The following is a 13,912-nucleotide window of genomic DNA, read 5'->3' on the forward strand; positions in this document are numbered from 1 at the left end:
CAAATATCTATTCCCTCACTTTTCTGAAAAATATGAACATGTCAATTGCAACAACAGATATTTCACTGATGGTTCTCGCATCAACGGATCCACTGGCTTCAGTGTTTTCAATGTAACTTCAACCACCTTCCAAAAACTTCAGGAACCGTGTTCGGTTTATGTTGCTGAGCTGGCAGCAATTAACTTCGCTTTGAGGGATAATTTCCAATCAGCCCGTAGACCATTATTTCATCTTCTCGGATAGTCTTAGTTCTATCGAGGCACTCCGGTCGATGAAACCTGTTAAGCACGCATCTTACTTTCTTTCAAACATAAGAGAGCAGATGCGTGTTTTGATCGAAAGATCATTCAAGATTACCTTTGTTTGGGTCCCATCTCACTGCTCAATCTACGGCAATGAGAAGGCAGACTCGCTGTCAAAGGTGGGTGCACAGGAAGGTGAAGTTTATGATAGACAATTCTCGAGCAACGAGTTTTCCCATTAGTCCGTCAGAGTACTCTTCAAAGTTGGCAAAGGAATTGGACACACAACGAACTTGGACGGTGGCTATTTTCCATAGTTCCAAAAGTTTCTGGGCGAGCGTGGTTCAGAGGTGAGGACTTAAGTCGAGGCTTCATTCGCGTGATGTCGAGACTTATGTCTAATCACTATTCACTAAACGCACATCTGTACAGAATAAACCTTGTCGATAGCAACTTATGTAGGTGCGGAGCCGGTTATGATGACATCGATCACGTAGTTTGGTCCTGCTCGGAAAATGACGCCTCCAGAGAGCAATTATTGGATACCCTTGTGGCCCGAGGTAAACAACCCTTCAGGGAAGTTCGAGGTGTTTTGGGAGATCGTGATGTTGTCTATATGCAGGCCATTTATAGTTTTCTTTGTGCTTCTGACATCAAAATTTAATATTTTGTTTTTTTTTCTTTCTTCAAAGTTTTTTTTTTTTGTTTAGTCTCTGCCTTTTTGTTCCGTAGAGCTCCATAGCTCTTGCCATCCGGAAGATGCTCCCAGTCGAACCATTCCTCGAGCATGACGACACGCCACATCGTCACTGACGCCAAATGCCCGGATGAGAAGCTGACATTTCCTTATCCCAAATCCTAAGCCCCGTCCATCCTTAAACATTGTAAACTAACCTCGAGTCACCACGAGTACGCTGGCTCCTCCCCGTCTTTGATTAACTGTATAATAAAATGACATTGATTGTATATATCACAAAGAACCATGGCTCCGTAAAGTGTTATACACGCCTGAGCCTACCAAATAAACGAACTTGGAAAAAAAAAAACAAGCGCGCGTTGAAGGGAGATGTTGCAGATGTTTTTTCGAATGGCTGGCATCAGTAGTAGTAAAATAAAATTTCCTCACAATATTTTGATTTTTTTTGCTGTTAGGGATTGAAAAGTCGCAATATTGAAAATATATCGGTTCATTGCTGCACCATTATTTTGCACAAGGGAAGGTAGATCCGAAAATTTTCTTCTAAGTGCAAAATTTATCATTTGGCGAGGACAAAAAGTTGCTCTTCGGTAGCAGAATCACAAGCGCGTGTCGGAGGGAGATGATGCATTAAATTTGTTTAAATGAATAACTAACTGCATCCAAACGCTTGTCGGCATCATGCGTTGAAACTGTCTGACCGTAACTCGATGATTTTTTTTGCTAAGCTTCCATCTTCTTCTTATTCTTATTCTTCTTGGCATTACATCCCCACACTGGGACAGAGCCCCCTCGCAGCTTAGTGCACATTAAGCACTTCCACAGTTATTAACTGCGAGGTTTCTAAGCCAGGTTACCATTTTTGCATTCGTATATCATGAGGCTAGCACGATGATACTTTTATGCTCAGGGAAGTCGAGACAATTTCCAATCCGAAAATGGTCTCAGCATGGTCTTGCTTTGTAGCCACGCATCTTAACGCACGGCTAAGGAAGGCCCAGCTTCCATCATTTGGATTAAATTTCCGGCATTGCCACTGCTACCCACGCCTTCGTAATGCTGTGTATAGCATCAAATTTGGTCGAACCGCTCTTTGCGGAATCCCGATCAAAATGGCTCGCGCGCGCTGGAAAGCATCTTTCTTGTATTCAACAAATTAAGCCGGTAAATTTGAATGGATGGAATCACTAACAGAAACCAAGCTTCCACGCCAAACGCGGATGCCACCGAAACAGTTCATTTTCGCAATTTAACCTTTCTTTTCAGAAAATGCTAGTCTTGAGAAGAACCAATATTCTTTCCGCAATGCGCCTTTCCTAACTGACACCACAATTTGCGATAAATTTTCAGCATCGCCACTGGCGGCGCGGATCGCAATATTGGTATTTTTGTAGTCAACTCTTTCTCAATATAAAATGCTGATTCGTTGAGGTTGAATGATCTGCAGCAACACACCGAGGACCACCACCAATGCGATAGATTTCCGTTGAAAATGTTACCAGCGCCTCCGTGATGCTGTGCCCCCTGCGATCGCTTTGATGGGTACGCTCTGTGTGAAATCTTGTTCAAACTGAGGATTAGATCCAAACCCGCAAGTTGCTTGATTTTGATATCTGTGCTAGTGATGCATGTACGTGATTGGTTGGTTTACCTATTTCTAAACTTTTTATCAATTATCGATAATGAATGGTTGAAAATCAATGATTTCATATAAATGCAAAGAAGCGTTGACTCATGCCTGATCGAATTGTCTAAAAAAATCCATCGAGAAATGGCTGAGATATTAAAGTTTAAAGTCTATCATATTTTCGTGACTTCTTCTTCTTCTTCTTATTGGCATTAGATCCCCACACTGGGACAGAGCCGCCTCGCAGCTTAGTGTTCATTAAGCACTTCCACAGTTATTAACTTCGAGGTTTCTAAGCTAGGTTACCATTTTTGCATTCGTATATCATGAGGCTAACACGAAGGTACTTTTATGCCCAGGGAAGTCGAGACAATTTCCAATCCGAAAATTGCCTAGACCGGCACCGGGAATCGAACCCAGCCACCCTCAGCATGGTCTTGCTTTCTAGCCGCGCGTCTTACCACACGGCTAAGAGGGCCCACATATTTTCATGACGGTCCCCGATTTTCGCAATCGTAAAGTGTACCCCAATATAGAAAAGATAGACGTAGTCCTACGTCAAAAACGAATTGTGTGACTATCTTTTATCACCGAAAAAAATCAACAAACCAAGCATATAAAATTTGTAATAATTGTTTGACGACAATTCTCGCAAAAATGAGTGAGACAACAAAGTGATGAAAAGAAAATAGAATTTCATCCAATAATTATAGGGAAAAGAACTTACATATGTATTGGAGTTTCATTGATTCAAGACCAGTAACGATACTGGCTACGTCCTCAAAGTCAATTTAGGATTAGAAGAGGAAAATTAGTTCGACACGCAATTCTACAAGACATCGAAGAATTCTCTGCATCTCCATGAGCGCCACGGAAGGCAATCTAAAGGAAGTCACCTTGGAAAGCGATAAAATAATTATTTTGTACGATGTTATATCAAAGTAATTCACTCATCCGCATAAAGCAGAACTACGCATTTCTATGAGTGTACTACTGTTCTGCGTCCGATAGAAAACATGATGCAACGCGCCCTGAAGCGTTGACTTTCTAAACAATTTACTCAGCTCGTGTTGGGTAAAAGATGTTCCTGTACTAAAAACAATGAAAAAACATTTTCCCTTGGCCCGAAAATTATTTGCTTTGGTTTTATCGAAACGAGCTCACGAACGCTACTAATGACTGTTTCGGGCAAATGACTTTCGGGTGTTTGTCATAGGCCCGTTTGTACTATTACGATGAAATGCTTTACCGACCGACAGTACATTTACGACTGCTTTAAGTGAAGAGTGGCAAATTTGAAGTAAACTCTATGGTTTGCCGTTTATGTAAAAAAAAAATTATCCTGCTATTGAAAATGGCGAAAATAGTTTCAATTGCAATCTGCTTTCTATAATTGGAGACATTTCAAAATTTGATATTTAAGAGGTAGGATGAATCTGTGACAGATAATAAATTTCAGGTATTGGACTTTTTATTAAGGGGGTAAGATGCAAAGGGGTGTAAGTGACGTTTTGGTCACAATTGAGATGACTACAGCAAAAATTGCATTGATTCGAAAGCTTTGTGGCAATATGTAGTATGTACGTTGTACTAAGTTTTTGTCACAAATACTCCTTCGCGTTTGACACCCTCAATCATTTCTGGCCTCAAGGGGTACCCTTGACCAAAATGCGTAATGGCGGACGTACTACAATTCCAATCAAAACTTATTGATAAAGTTTTGAGATTTTTTTTTTTCATTCCAAAACTTAGTCTTCAGCATGGCGATCAGTAAATCGATTTGAATCCTGTCCTCCACAACCAGGCTCAGAGGCATCCAGTACAAGTCCGGTAGGAAGCTTGATGTATGAGCTTAATTTTAATTGGGAAATTGCACGGAATAATGAAATTTTCTGCCCACTTTATGACGTATCATATATCCCGTTAGTTTTCAGGTCCATTTTCATATATTTTATGAGTTACATTTACATGTCATAAGACGAGTTTGTACTGTTCCATTTAATTCCATTACTTTATTGTATTGTAAGGCCGTCTTCAGTTTCTCGTACTTGGCTCGACTAACTAAAGTCTAAAGACTAAATACTAAAGACGAGTTACACTTATTTTCATATACAGCATAAAATAGGGGATACCTCAATCAATGAAAAAGTTCGAAGGGATACCTCTCAAGAAAAAGGTTGAGAACTGCTGATCTAAGAGATCTAAGAGATCAATATCTGTGGTAATGGATGGAAGTGATGCTACTCTCATACAACAGTCAAGACCACCTACGAATTTGTGTGCATTGTTCAATGCTAATCAGCTCAGAATCAGATGAGCCGTTTGGAGCAAAATCGATTTCTTGAACCACTCTATTGTGTATCTTGTGTGGCAATTACAATGGATACACTATGTCCTGGGACCCGAGAATGTTTCCCATCCGAAAATATCCTAGGCCGGACCGTGTGTTTTGGAGATCCTCGAATATCTTATATACCTTAAAAAAACATTTATTAGTAAACTGTAAAGCTGATCAAACCTGTTTGAAAATTCAGAATTAGTAAACTGTGTAAGCCTCAAAACAATGAAGCACCTAAACGACTTCGAATTGGATGATGACGTTGCATCCCTCGCCCAATGGTTCTCTTATATGCAGAGTAAGCTCAACGATCTTGTCGAGCGCTCCTCTTCGGCAGGTTTAGTCATCAACGTCAACAAAACCAAATCGTCGGATGCAAACACAGCGACCCCTTCCAGCTTCACAGCAGCCGGGCAAATGGAGAATGTTGGTAGTCAAATGGCGTCAGACGAAGATACCAAGATCGACATAGACGCACGGATCGAGAAAGCAAGGGCTGCCTTTGAGAGTTTAAGAAATATCTGGAAAAACGGGCAGATAAGCGAAAGTACCAAAATATGAATTTTCAACTCTAACGTGAAATCTGTGCTGTTATACGCTAGCGAAACGTGGTGTGTATCAGTGGAGAACACTCAACGGCTGCAGGTGTTTATCAACAGATACCCGCGGTGTATAGTTCGGACCTGGTGGCCTCACGACTGGATCTCAAACAACGAGCTCCATCGTCGTTGTCACCAGAGGCCGATAGCAACAGAAATTCGGGCTCGGAAGTGGGGCTGGGTCGGCCACACTCTACGTAGGGGTGGAAACGAAATCTGCAAACAAGCACTAGACAGGAATCCAGCGGGACATCGCAGCAGAAGCAGACCCAGAAGGGCATGGTGTCGAAGCCTCAATAAAGAAATAAAAGAAGTCGACCGAAATCTAACCTGGTAAAGGTTAAAGCAATAGCTGGACATCGCTCAGGATGAAGATTTTTCATGTTGAGGTGTACAGAACCCATAAGTAAGTAAAGTAAACAGTGCAATATGGAATTCTATTCCTTCGCAGGTTCCCAAACACGAGTTCAATCCAAAGATATGATATCTGGGTCATCCAGATATATTCAAATGAAACTATCGATGTTTTTTCATGGAAAACGAATATCCTTCATTGATTAATCTAAAATAGAGAGCGTCAATTGGTCAAATGACCAATCCGTCATGAAAAAGTTGGAGCATAGTTGACACCCCCCTTCCCACGGTGCACATATAAAAACTTATACGGCCATAACCCGAATTATCTGTTTGATCATTGAAAATAATTTTGTAAAAATATTATACAAACATAACTGAACAATAATATCAGTAAACGTCATGTCCTACTCCCAAGTATATCAATACTGTTATTTATTGTTCTGAAAGTTATATCATCATTTTCGGAAAACGGACTTATATGAGCTTCTAGAATGAATTCTGTATCAAGTTTAAATTACTCTCAAAGGCATTAAACCAACAATCGAAAAGGCACCATTATTACGGAAAACGTGAGATAAATAAAAATTGCTCTACACCAAGAGTACGAAAGGAAAGCTCACCTACCTCTCACACGCGTGATCAGCAATTTCAGCAAACTTCCCGGCAATGATGTTTCTCGTATCCAATAGACGAACTGACCGGACACTCCAAAGAAAAAAAAAACTTCAATTTGGTTGCAAAGTTTTCCTTCAGCACACTTTCTCAATGCGAATATTGAAGAGTATCCGACAGTGGCAAAAGCACTTTCCAAAATCCCACTGGTCCACTTAGAGCAATCGTAGAAAACTTCCGATTATGAAATTCTTCTGCTGTTGTTGGGAAGATGTTCTTCGGCAAACATAGTCGGACACGTAAAACTTCCACTGGAGGCGCCAAATGGCTCTTAGTGTAACTTTGTTCCAACAATTTTCTCTACGGTAAAGTTACACACGACACTCATTCACTTTCCAGCCGCTAGATAAACACAATTCGGAAACACCCTTCTCTGCCACGACGCCGTCGACTCTTCCTGGTCAAATCCTATACAAATACAAGTTATGGAAGGAGGAGATGCTGCGTAGCTTCAAACGATTCTTTTCACACGTAAGCTTGCTCTCTTTTCCTTCGCCCGAGGGTTCTAATTTGCCTCACTTGCTGTCAAACCGCAAATCGATGATAATGAAACATGCACACTGAAATCATTTGATGAATTCTCCCAACTCCACCCGAAAATGCGGCAGCAGGAACCACCACCCCCTTTTTTTCTGCAGGTTGGGTGTCGTCGTCAAGCTTCCGTTCGCCTTGATTGCTCAGCAGGAACACACATCCGCTTCCACTCCCAGAAAATTTAATGGGCAATCTATTGGCTTGGCACACGTTCCACTTCTGTATATTTCTTGGCAAGATAACCCAAATGTTAGAAGCCCATTCTGGCCTTAACACATAAAATTAGACTCCTTCCACTCCCACCTTCCGAAAGGATGACACAACACCACACACTAACACACCAAACCGACCACAGACAATGGCCATCCAATATCAAGGAAACTATCCCAGGGAGCTATTTGGTGTCTGGTTCACGCCCGCGAGTTCTTCCATCAAACATCCGGAAAGGTCGAAAATCTCTGCAAAACTGAACTACGCTACGGATTCTGCCAGGACGCCAGGCTGAACGCACCCAAAAGAGAAAAATGTCTGCACACTGAGCGGGGAGCACGCGAATCGTCCGAAGTCGGATGTCCTGACGGTCCCGAGCCACGAGCGAAGGAATGTTTACAATATCCTGCCTGCCGTGTGCCAAAGAAAACACGCACAATTTTCCGGAAAATTGGGAGAAATTGAAAGGAAAACAAACCGAACGAGAACCGAGCCCACTCGTGCTAGCGGGAGAAAGTGTAGGCAACCCAGAGAACGGTGAGAGAGGATCTCTCGAAAGCTCTACGCGAAAGTTTCAATACGATGATGGTCCTGCGATGACAGATGAAGGATGCTGGGAAAACAAATATGGTGGAATGTTGAGAACGGATTGCGATGCATGACATTTAGAAACTGTCAACGTTACTGCGCATGGTCAGGTTTACCGCAGGAAAATTGAAAAAATATCCTGTCAGAAATATGGAGCGTCTTGATTTGAAATGAAACAAAAATAACGCTCCATAATGAGGTAGATATTTGTCATAAAAAATTAAATGCCTATAATTAAAAATGATTAAATGGCAATGGAAAAATCATTTTTTCCAAAGAAAAATAGAACATTTTCATGGAAAAAAAATATACTTTTCAACGTGGGAGGCCAAATGTCATTCAAATGATAATAATAATAATAAAATAATATGTTAAATAACACTTTCTAGCCTCAACTGTTATATTTAGAGCTATGTATCTTTGGACAAGAATATGAGTATATCTAAAGTATCAAGCTTTATGAGTATATCTAAAGTTATGAAGTTAATTTGCTTCATGAAAAAACTTTTGAACAAATTAGTGAAATGACAAGCAGATGACATATAATCCTATTCAGTATCGATTTTACTATTCAGGAAGGGAATTCAAAATTTTATTAGAAAAAAATATTGATCTCACGCAGGACATTCTTTAAGAAAATTAATGAGTTTTGCGGCTTTATCAATTTATGAATTTATTTTAATCTTCTACCCCCTTCGTTTCCCAAGCACCAACAGGACAAAAGAAGGAATTCATAAATATAATGTTCCAGACAATATTCAGACGATGCAAAGACTGCTCCTTGAATATTAGAAAATTTCAACAGAAATTTTAGAAATTGGAGACAAATCAGGGTGGAAATTATTTGAGGCATTATACCCGCATTGAGCATTCACATTATTCTTTATTAAAATTTTTATACAATGTTTACAATTATTCGACTTAATCTATTGCTTTGATAAAACTAGGGTTTTTAGTACCGACCCTTTTTGGCGAGTCCCGGTACTACGGTACTGAATGCCTCAGTACCGGGAGTACCGGGAAAATACCGGTACTGGAAGATTTTTTTTTCGAAAATCATTAAAATCAATAAAAAGTCAGGATCTAATGGTAACGATTCAAACTTTATTCATTGCGTTGTATGTATTCAACACTTGTCTTGGGGCTTGTCCTTATCCTTGAAATATGCTTTCAAAACGTGCAGCATATTCAATGTTTCGTCAGACATACGGGATCGTTTTTAGTAGCGAAGCTTCCAGAAACAGAGAAAGCTCTTTTTGAGTCTACAGAAGTAGGGCAAACTGTTGCTAGTTAATCATGAAGCATTGATAAGTATTTTTTTTTAGCTTTTTCTGAGTCGTTGTAAGTTAACTCTTGTCTTACAATCTTTTTTTGGGATGTGACGATGTCGTTGCGGTTTGATTGTCTTGAGGTACGTCATCGGACGCCTGACGTTTGTCCTAATTGATTGTCGCTGTCGTCACTGGCGAAACTTTTTTTGCTGGCAAGGATAGGGCACTAAATGTCAACGAAGGAAAAATGATTACGTTTTGACAGATAGGTAGCCAACTTGTTTGGGAACGATAACAAAGGGAACCGCAGCGACAATCGTCCTCTATAGTTTATTACCTCTATTGTCAGCGTTCAAATAATGTGGTTTTAACCATCGGAAGTTTTAACCAAAACTTTTTGCTTAGTACCGAGAATACCGGTACTTTCATTAAGCCAGTACCGGTATTTCGGTACCGAAAATTGGTCGGTACTCCCGGGAATTCCGGTACCGGTACTCCCGGTACTAAAACCCTAGATAAAACATATCACTCAATCTTGATTTTATTATCATCTTTTTGTAGCATGTGTTTCATTGTTATAGTTTGGCTGAAGTATGCCACATTCTATTATATTTCGAACAATCTGTTAGAATGATGTTTATAGTTAGTCTACAATTACAAACCATTCAAAGACAGTCGACGGAATTGTCACACGATTCATTTGTTACTCGTGTATTGCATATCCCGATTTTTCGTTAAAGCTCTTCGTTCATATTGGTCTGTCCATTGAGTAACTATATCTTTTATAGCAGAAGTTCTCAACCTTTATTTTGAAAGGAGGCTTCCGAGCCTCTTGAAAGGAGGCTTCCGAGCCTCTTGAAAGGAGGCTTCCGAACCTCTCGAAAAGAGGCTCCCGAGCCTCTCGAAAGGAGCCTTCCAAGCCTCTTGGAAAAAGGCTTCAGAGCCTCTTGAAAGAAGGCTTCCGGGCCTCTTTATAGGATTCTTCTGAGCCTTTTGAAAGAAGGCTTCTGAGCCTCTTGAAAGGAGGCTTCTGAGCCTCTTGAAAGGAAGCTTCTGAGCCTCTTGAAAGGAAGCTTCTGAGCTTCTTGAAAAGAGGCTTATGAGCCTCTTGAAAGAAGGCTTCTGAGCCTCTTGAAAGAAGGCTTCTGAGCCTCTTGAAAGGAGGCTTCTGAGCCTCTTGAAAGGAGGCTTCTGAGCCTCTTTAAAGGAGGCTTCTGAGCCTCTTGAAAGGAGGCTTCTGAGCCTCTTGAAAGGAGGCTTCTGAGCCTCTTGAAAGGAGGCTTCTGAGCCTCTTGAAAGGAGGCTTCTGAGCCTCTTGAAAGGAGGCTTCTGAGCCTCTCTTGAAAGGAGGCTTGAGCCTCTTGAAAGGAGGCTTCTGAGCCTCTTGAAAGGAGGCTCTGAGCCTCTTGAAAGGAGGCTTCCTGAGCCTCTTGAAAGGAGGCTTCCTGAGCCTCTTGAAATGAGGCTTCTGAGCCTCTTGAAAGGAGGCTTCTGAGCCTCTTGAAAGGAGGCTTCTGAGCCTCTTGAAAGGAGGCTCTGAGCCTCTTGAAAGGAGGCTTCTGAGCCTCTTGAAAGGAGGCTTCTGAGCCTCTTGAAAGGAGGCCTGAGCCTCTTGAAAGGAGGCCTGAGCCTCTTGAAAGGAGGCTTCCTGAGCCTCTTGAAAGCAGGCTTCTGAGCCTCTTGAAAGGAGGCCTGAGCCTCTTGAAAGGAGGCTCTGAGCCTCTTGAAAGGAGGCTTCTGAGCCTCTTGAAAGGAGGCTCTGAGCCTCTTGAAAGGAGGCTCTGAGCCTCTTGAAAGGAGGCTTCCTGAGCCTCTTGAAAGGAGGCTTCCTGAGCCTCTTTTGAAAGGAGGCTCTGAGCCTCTTGAAAGGAGGCTCTGAGCCTCTTGAAAGGAGGCTCTGAGCCTCTTGAAAGGAGGCTCTGGCCTCTTGAAAGAAGGCTTCCTGAGCCTCTTGAAAGGAGGCCTGAGCCTCTTGAAAGGAGGCCTGAGCCTCTTGAAAGGAGGCTTCTGAGCCTCTTGAAAGGAGGCCTGAGCCTCTTGAAAGGAGGCTTCCTGAGCCTCTTGAAAGGAGGCCTCGAGCCTCTTGAAAGGAGGCTTCCTGAGCCTCTTGAAAGGAGGCTTCTGAGCCTCTTGAAAGGAGGCTTCTGAGCCTCTTGAAAGGAGGCTTCCTGAGCCTCTTGAAAGGAGGCTTCCGAGCCTCTTGAAAGGAGGCTTCTGAGCTCTTGAAAGGAGGCTTCTGAGCCTCTTGAAAGGAGGCTTCTGAGCCTCTTGAAAGGAGGCCTGAGCCTCTTGAAAGGAGGCTTCTGAGCCTCTTGAAAGGAGGCTTCTGAGCCTCTTGAAAGGAGGCCTGAGCCTCTTGAAAGGAGGCTTCTGAGCCTTCTTGAAAGGAGGCTTCGAGCCTCTTGAAAGGAGGCTTGAGCCTCTTGAAAGGAGGCTTCCGAGCCTCTTGAAAGGAGGCTTGAGCCTCTTGAAAGGAGGCTTGAGCCTCTTGAAAGGAGGCCTGAGCCTCTTGAAAGGAGGCTTCTGAGCCTCTTGAAAGGAGGCTCTGAGCCTCTTGAAAGGATGCTTCCGAGCTCTTGAAAGGAGGCTCTGAGCCTCTTGAAAGGAGGCCTGAGCCTCTTGAAAGGAGGCTTCCGAGCCTCTTGAAAGGAGGCTCTGAGCCTCTTGAAAGGAGGCTTGAGCTCTTGAAAGGAGGCTTCCTGAGCCTCTTGAAAGGAGGCTTCTGAGCCTCTTGAAAGGAGGCCTGAGCCTCTTGAAAGGAGGCTTCTGAGCCTCTTGAAAGGAGGCTCTGAGCTCTTGAAAGGAGGCTCTGAGCCTCTTGAAAGGAGGCTTCCGAGCCTCTTGAAAGGAGGCTCTGAGCCTCTTGAAAGGAGGCTTCTGAGCCTCTTGAAAGGAGGCTCTGAGCCTCTTGAAAGGAGGCTTCTGAGCCTCTTGAAAGGAGGCCTGAGCCTCTTGAAAGGAGGCTCTGAGCCTCTTGAAAGGAGGCCTGAGCCTCTTGAAAGGAGGCTTCTGAGCCTCTTGAAAGGAGGCCTGAGCCTCTTGAAAGGAGGCTTCCTGAGCCTCTTGAAAGGAAGCCTGAGCCTCTTGAAAGGAGGCTTCCGAGCCTCTTGAAAGGAGGCTTTGAGCCTCTTGAAAGGAGGCTTCTGGGCCTCTTGAAAGGAGGCTTCCTGGCCTCTTTAAAGGAGGCTTCCTGGCCTCTTGGAAGGAGGCTTCCTGGCCTCTTGAAAGGAGGCTTCCTGGCCTCTTGAAAGGAGGCTTCTGGCCTCTTGAAAGGAGGCTTCTGGGCCTCTTGAAAGGAGGCTTCCTGGCCTCTTGAAAGGAGGCTTCCGGGCCTCTTGAAAGGAGGCTTTCTGGCCTCTTGAAAGGAGGCTTCCGGCCTCTTGTAAGGAGGCTTCCTGGCCATTTGAGGCTTCCGAGCCTTGAGGCTCCGGGCCTTGAAAGGAGGCTTCCGGGCCTCTTGAAGGAGGCTTCTGGCCTCTTGAAAGGAGGCCTGGGCCTCTTGAAAGGAGGCTTCCGGGCCTCTTGAAAGGAGGCTTCAGGCCTCTTGAAAGGAGGCTTCGGGCCTCTTGAAAGGAGGCTTTCTGGCCTCTTGAAAGGAGGCTTCCGGGCCTCTTGAAAGGAGGCTTCCGGGCCTCTTGAAAGGAGGCTTCCGGGCCTCTTGAAAGGAGGCTTCCGGGCCTCTTGAAAGGAGGCTTCCGGGCCTCTTGAAAGGAGGCTTCCGGGCCTCTTGAAAGGAGGCTTCCGGGCCTCTTGAAAGGAGGCTTCCGGGCCTCTTGAAAGGAGGCTTCCGAGCCTCTTGAAAGGAGGCTTCCGGGCCTCTTGAAAGGAGGCTTGTAGCATCCCTTACATCTTTCGCCTTATTCAAATCTGTTTCACATTAACATCTTGAAATTCAATCCTAGAGAACGAAGCCTTAAATTTATAGTTTACATTCCGTTCTCAGTAGGTCATAAAATTCCATTACAAGGTCGCCTCGAACCTTTCTCTTGTTTACACACTTTTGCCTGTTGAATAAGCACAACTGTTTTAGCCTTCCGCATGGGCGCAGCTATGCTTACGCTGCAGGGTCATATGGTTGTAATTAAATTGTTTTTGGAAACATCGCTGGTGGCTTGAGTTTGGGCAAGCATGAGCAAGTAGCCTTTAAGATATATGGTAAGCGAAATACACGAGCAGTCGAATACTGAAGCTGAAACAGAGAACGTGACATGTTATGCTATCATCCGAACTCCAAACTTTAGTTGGCATACCGTGACAGAGATCACTGAAAGTGTGAATAGTGATAGATTAACTTAGCCACTGAAAAGTGAAATCGAATCAAAGTCGCAAAAGTTGAACTACTATTGGTGAACAAACCTAAGTGGCAGTGCAGTGCACACACGGTGAAACGGATCGAGCAAGTGTTTGTTTCTTTGCCCAACGAAAATTGAACAATCGAAATGGGCTGGTTTAGTGACACATTTATCACCCACAATGAAGTAAGCACCACCGAAATACGTATCGTCGCTGGAACAGCAGTGATTCTGCTAGTAGTGCTGTTGGCGTACCTGTGCTTAAGAATGCATGGCAAATTCACAAACGCAAAAATACAAGATAGAGTGCAACGAGAAATACGACTCAATAATTTGAGCGCTAGTAACGTGGTGTAATGCAGAAATTATGCACGAACATAAAAACTCTCAATGTCAAAATCTAAACTCTTTGTGTAACGTTAACGAAAACCAACGTACATATAGACAATAGTGCAGTGCGTTAAGTTCAATGAAGACGAGTATT

At 43.3% G+C, this 13,912-nt stretch overlaps 1 protein-coding gene across 1 annotated transcript in view; it reads right to left on the minus strand.

Annotated features, from left to right (window-relative positions):
• LOC134212102 (uncharacterized) overlaps positions 1 to 6,742 on the minus strand; it is a 443,781-nt gene extending 437,039 nt beyond the window's left edge. Inside the window, exon 1 of the mRNA XM_062689641.1 lies at positions 6,486 to 6,742. The gene's annotated coding sequence lies outside the window, so the exon portion shown is untranslated. The remainder of the gene's footprint in view (positions 1 to 6,485) is intronic.
• Positions 6,743 to 13,912: the final 7,170 nt, after the last annotated feature.

This window comes from Armigeres subalbatus, chromosome 2 (genome assembly GCF_024139115.2).
Source record: "Armigeres subalbatus isolate Guangzhou_Male chromosome 2, GZ_Asu_2, whole genome shotgun sequence".
Classification (NCBI taxonomy): domain Eukaryota; kingdom Metazoa; phylum Arthropoda; class Insecta; order Diptera; family Culicidae; genus Armigeres; species Armigeres subalbatus.